This window comes from Pseudophryne corroboree, chromosome 3, assembly GCF_028390025.1.
Source record: "Pseudophryne corroboree isolate aPseCor3 chromosome 3, aPseCor3.hap2, whole genome shotgun sequence".
Classification (NCBI taxonomy): Eukaryota; Metazoa; Chordata; class Amphibia; order Anura; family Myobatrachidae; genus Pseudophryne; species Pseudophryne corroboree.
The window spans coordinates 261,549,973-261,556,284 of record NC_086446.1 but is presented as its reverse complement, the minus strand read 5'-3'; positions in this window follow the sequence as shown (position 1 = coordinate 261,556,284).

Genomic DNA, 6,312 nt, shown 5'->3' with positions numbered 1-6,312 from the left:
GCAGCCAGTCGCTGCAGTTAGCGATTTCAACATTTCAGATATAGGTGGTCATTCCGAGTTGATCGCTAGCTGAAAATGTTCCCTGCGCAGCGTTGATGCAAAAAAAATGGCACTTCTGCGCATGCGTATGCGGCACAATGCGCATGCGCGACGTACTTTCACAACGGCCGATGTAGTTTAACACAAGGTCTAACAAAGCTTTTCTGTCGCACTGCTGGCCGCAGAGTAATTGACATGAAGTGGGCGTTTCTGGGTGTCAACTGACCATTTTCAGGGAGTATTCAGAAAAAACGCAGGCGTGCCAGGAAAAACGCAGACGTGGCTGGATGAACGCAGGGCGTGTTCGTGACGTCAAAACAGGAACTGAACAGTCTGAAGTGATCGCAAGCGCTGAGTAGGTCTGAAGCTACTCTGAAACTGCACAAAATTATTTTGCTGCCGCTATGCGATCCTTTCGTTCGCACTTCTGCTAAGCTAAAATACACTCCCAGTGGGAGGCGGCATAGCGTTTGCATGACTGCTAAAAACTGCTAGCGAGCGATCAACTCGCAATGACCCCCATAGTACATACCCCCTGTATCTGAAATGTTGATATTGCTAACTGCAGTTACTGGCTGCCTTCTTAGTACTGTGGGGGTCATTCCCAGTTGATCGCTAGCTGCCGTTGTTCGCTGCATAGCAATAATTTAAAAAAATGACAAAACTATGCATGCGTATGAGCAGCAATGCGCACGCGTGGCGTACGGTTACAAAGAGCATCGTTGTTTTGCATTGCTTCTAGCGACAATTCCAATCGCACAGCCGATCGCAAGGAGATTGACAGGAAGTGGGAGTTTTTGAGTGTCAACTGACCGTTTTTTGGGTGTGTTTGGATAAACGCAGGCGTGTCCAGGTGTTTGCAGGGCGGGTATCTGATGTCAATTTTCAGGACCTTCGTCGCAGCCATCATCACACAGAATAAGTAACTACAGGGCTGGTCTTGTTTTGCACAAAATGTTTTTGTACCGCTCGGCTGCACAAGCGTTCGCACTCTTGCAAAGCGAAAATACACTCCCCCGTGGGCGGCGACTATGCGTTTGCATGGCTGCTAAAAGTAGCTAGCGAGCGATCAACTCGGAATGAGGGCCTGTATGTCTACAAAGTATTCTGAGTGCAGCTTGAATTGTATTGCCGTTACACACCATGTGGAGTGGAGATCACCGGGGCAAGTTGCCTTACTAAATTTGTGTGTGTGTGTGTGTGTGTGTGTGTGTGTGTGTGTGTGTGTGTGTGTGTGTGTGTATACACACACACACACATGGTTTACAGTTGTCTTAAAGATGGCGCTTCAATAAATTGGTCTCCAATAAATTCCAGATAAAATTAAAAAAGGAGGTCCAACCTTGCTTAATAAGGAATCTTACTAGATGTTATTTGTTGTGAAAGTAATGCCCATATATTATTATTATTATTATTATTATTATTATTATTATTATTATTATTATTATTATTATAAATAGTTTGACACCATTATACAATTTGATTGAAAAAATATTGATCACAATTTATTAAAATGCTAAATTTGCACAGAATCAGAAAAATAAAATACACTCAGACATTTTGTCATACTGTTACTTCAGTGAACATAATAGATTTCACCCTTATTTTCACTCTTATTTCTCCAGTCACAGGTTCTTTGAATGAATCCCTTTATGTTTAAGCAAACGCGTTTTGTCTCTAAGACAAAACACGTTGGGTTAAACATAAAGGAATTTCTTTGGAAGATGCTTAATATGGAAATCACATTTTATTGGGATTCAACAATAAAACCAGTGAAAATCAACTTAGATCGGACCAATGGTTCTCTTGATAAGTTCAGGGTTAAGGCCCGTATTCACAGGCAGACCTGGGGAGAGATGTGTGCTGAGCGTCCGCTGGGTGAAATGAGCGACCTGCTAGATTGAGCCTGCATGCAGGCCAATCTAGCACCAGCGATAGCGATGCGTGGGGCTGCGCATCGCTATCACTGTGGGGGGTACACACGGAGCGTGTAAGCAATCTAGTCATATTGCTTAGATTATCACTCCGTGAGTACCCCCCTTTATGAATAAGGAGATATTTCACCTTAGACTTGTGTCAAATCAACACAGATAGATTGTATGAACATCTGCTTAGATGGGACCAGTAGTTCCCTTGATAAGTTCAGGGTCATACTTAGGGAGAAAGACTTGTGTCTAATCAACACAGATAAATTGTATAAGCATGAGCTGATGATGACAAAGGAACAAGCGACAATTTTCCTAAAAGTATCTTATTTGTGTGTGGAAAAAACAGCAAAGTGGAGATAATGAGGATGTATTTAGAGAAAACTTTTTACTGAATTTTGATACTGTTTCTAGCACCCTGGCAACAAATTAATATGATGTCAATTACTTTTTGAATAAAAAGTTAATGAAAAGTTGACTTTCCATTGGAAATAAACTTTCATCCACTACTTTCTTGAATCGTACTCCAGTATAAAGGAACCCATTAATCAGGGTCACATTCTACATCAAATAGCTATACTCAGAACAGAACTTGACCCAGAGGTTGAGCTTCCGGGTATTTGCCTGTGGGCCTCCCTACTCCTGCCTATCACAACCATTGACATCTCCAACACTTTTGAACTGATTCTAAAACTAATCCCAACAAGTAATGACATACAAATTGTTACAAAAAGCAACGTCCAATAGGCCTTTCTGTTCTAAATGCAGATCTTATGCTTTGTTTTTGGGACTGCCAATACATTCAACAATTCTGGAAGGAGTCGATTCATCATGGTAATACTACTTTAGCAATATCTTTCCGTAGCATTTCACCTCGAGTAATCTTTAGTTACTTATACCCCTTTTCCACTAGTGAGCACGTATCGCAGCCGGGAGCTTGACATGGGTGCTACCCGGCTTTGGCCCGTGCTCAGCCCCCTTTCCCACTGCGCTCACCAACCCGGCATATAGCCGGGTTGGTGATGCTGCTGCTGACGCGGCAGGGGCGGTACTGGGAGATCACATGATCTCCCAGCGCCACCCTTCCATACAGCGTGAACGGGAGCCGTGTCACATCGACATGGCTTCCATTTACACTACACAGCTTACCGGCTTGAACACGTGTTCAACCCGGCAAGCTACCCTGGTAGGATTCCCGGATCCCTTGATCCGGGAATTTGCAGGGGGGGCCGTTTCCAATAGAAAAAAACACAAATAAATGTGCGCCCCCGCGCATCTACCCATGTTTTTAGAGCTAGTGGAAAAGGGGTATTAGCTAACCAGCCTGGTATTCCCAGAACTGATAAAAAATAAAGAATAAGAATTACTCATTTTGGCAGTCATTGTCTTAAAGGTTATCCTTCAACAACGTATTCATGATTCTGCCCCCACTTTAGTAATGACCATCTTATAGGCCCTACACAGTGGACGAGAATACTGAAAGATATGAACGATCTCGTTCATTAATGAATGAGATACCATTCATATCTTTCAGTGTGGAGGCACCAGTGATGAACGATGCGCGGCCCCGCGCACGTTCATCGCTGGTGCCCCGTTGCTTGTGCATGCAGGCCAATATGGACGATCTCGTCCATATTTGCCTGCACTGCTGTGGAGCCGGGTGACGGGGGGAGTGAAGAAACTTCACTCCCCCCGTCACTGCCCCCCAGCCGCCGGGTCGCCCACCGGCCGTATCCGCCGTCAGGTAGCTCGGCGGCGGATCGACAAATGTTTAAGGCCCATTAGATTACTCTTTTTATTTACCATGGATTGGATGGAAACAACATTGAATAAAGAATTATTGACATCTGCATTGTTTCAATGCTTGGGCAAATATATCCAGACGCTTCCACTGCCTACCAAATTAGCTGCCCAGCAATGCTTCCAGCATACTACATGGCACTCTTGCCATTTATTGGTTTTCATCACTCTCTTACTTTCCCCAACACCTCTATTTCTTCTCACAAATTTTTCTTCTGATTCCCCTGTTCCCTCTTTTCCTACACAACTTTGGTATGTTCCTTGGATAACTTGACAACCCGTGAGCATTGGGTAAGCACAAGTTGTGCTTGTGTCTTGTATTTCACCACTTTCTATTTGTTTCTTTTTATTGTTTTGGTAACTGTTACTTATCTGTTTGTTTTACCATCTTAGGTTACTGCAACACTATATACTACGTCCTTCTTCGCATATTTCAATTTACATTCTCCAATGTTGCCTAAAATGGTTATGTAATTTTGTCCATTCTAATTAGATTTTCCTATAATATCAGAAACATATTTGGCTCTACTTTAGGGATTGTTTTCTATGTTTTTTTTAATTTGATTATTTTTTACCTATCTTTTACTATTTTGACTTTCTGTCAAACCATATCCTGCAAATATTTCTCAACTGTATTGTGCAGAGCTTAAATAAAAATATTTTTGAAAAAAAAAAATCCCATTAAAAGTAAGAATATTTTGTAGCAAGTATAAATGATTTAAGAATTGATTTGCAAAAGATTGAAGTACTGGCCCAGTAATGAAAAAGTCAACGAGACACTACAGCACAGAATAATTTGGTTTATTGCCCTCTTTACAACTATACCAGTCTGCCATTGCACCTTCAGCTATATTCTATATTATTCACGCATGTCTGTATGACCTTTTTTTTGTTTCTAATACTTAATCTAATGAATTATATTCTGTGACTGTATGATTAGAGGCTGCATACTATTCTTTTTTTTTTTTTTTGTTCCCAACAGGTAATTATTGTCCCTGTTTATAGTTTTGTGAGGTTGATGTTGTTATTCAGCAAACAGGAGATTTATTCTAGTCTTGTGATTTTGTCATGATCTAACACTGGCACATTTTAGCATGGACTTAGCCTATGCAAACACAACACATTAGGAGCATCTATCTATCTATCTATCTATCTATCTATCTATCTATCTATCTATCTATCTATCTATCTATCTATCTATCTATCTATCAATCCATCTCAGATGTGTGTGTATATTATACTGTGTGTGTATAATATATATATATATATATATATATATATATACTGTATATGAGAGAGAGCAGCATTTTATCACTACCATCTAACATGGTGCACATTTCCATAATAAATTCTATGGCAACACACACCCCTCCTTAGGGAGATGAATGAAAAACCAGCATTCACAAGATGCAAAGCCAAAAAGGATTTACTGAAATGTAACATAGAATTTGACGGCATAAAATAACCACTTTGCCCATCAACATGCAAACACTAGTGTTAATTTTTGTGGGGAGCCAATAACATAGCAGTACATTTTTGGATCGTGAGCAGAAACCAGAGTACCCAGAGAAAACACACGCAAGTCCAGGGAGAACATACAAACACAGTTGGGGCCGTGATGGTAATTGAACCCATTACCTCAGTGCTGTGAAGCAGTAATGCTAACTATTACACCATCCATACCGCTATCAAGTATATATGAGGATCCGCCCCATGTGCTCCGGCCCCCGTGTTTTGGTTTTGGATCTGTATTAACTCTGTGCTTTGGATTCGGTTTTGGTTTTGGAGCCATATATTTTTTAAATTTAAAAACTGCTAAAATCACATAATTTGGTCATTTGTTTGTTCCTACAATATTAATAACCTCAAAAATATTACATTCCAGTACTTTCTAGTCAATTTTGACCACTTCACAGCTCACAATATTGTTTTCATCCAGTTTAGGCGAAAGATTACAGCAGGCTGGCTGGATACTAACCAACAAGGCAGCAGCACAAACACACGGCAGTTTACAGCAGATCTATGAAACATTGCCACAAGGTAGTCACAATACTTATATGTCATGGATACACTGTGGGGTACAGGTGCATGGCAGCACTGGAGCAGAGGGACACCGGATAGATGCGTGCTAGACCGCTCAGCACACATCTCTGGGGAAATCTCCCCGTCACTACGGCCCTTTATTGGTTCTTGAGACCGAGGTTGGGAATGCCTATCTCCTATATAATAGCCCAGATCTGTGACTCTGTGCCTGTGTGTATAACGCTGGGCATGGCTAGGAGCTTTCATTGGGTAAGCAGCAGGTCTATCACACCCAGTCCACAGCTGATTGGGGGAGAAACACCCTCCCACTCAGGTTACATCCAATGAGAGGCTGCTGTGTGTTCCCAGAGCAGGATTACCAATGGGGCTTATGGTGCTGCAGCTCCAGGCCCACCCCCCAAATAGTCCCACTGCATCTGCTGCAACATACCCTCCAACAATTTACATATAAAAATCGCTACAAATTCAAAAAGGGGGTGTGGCCATGGGTAAAGTGGGTGTGGTC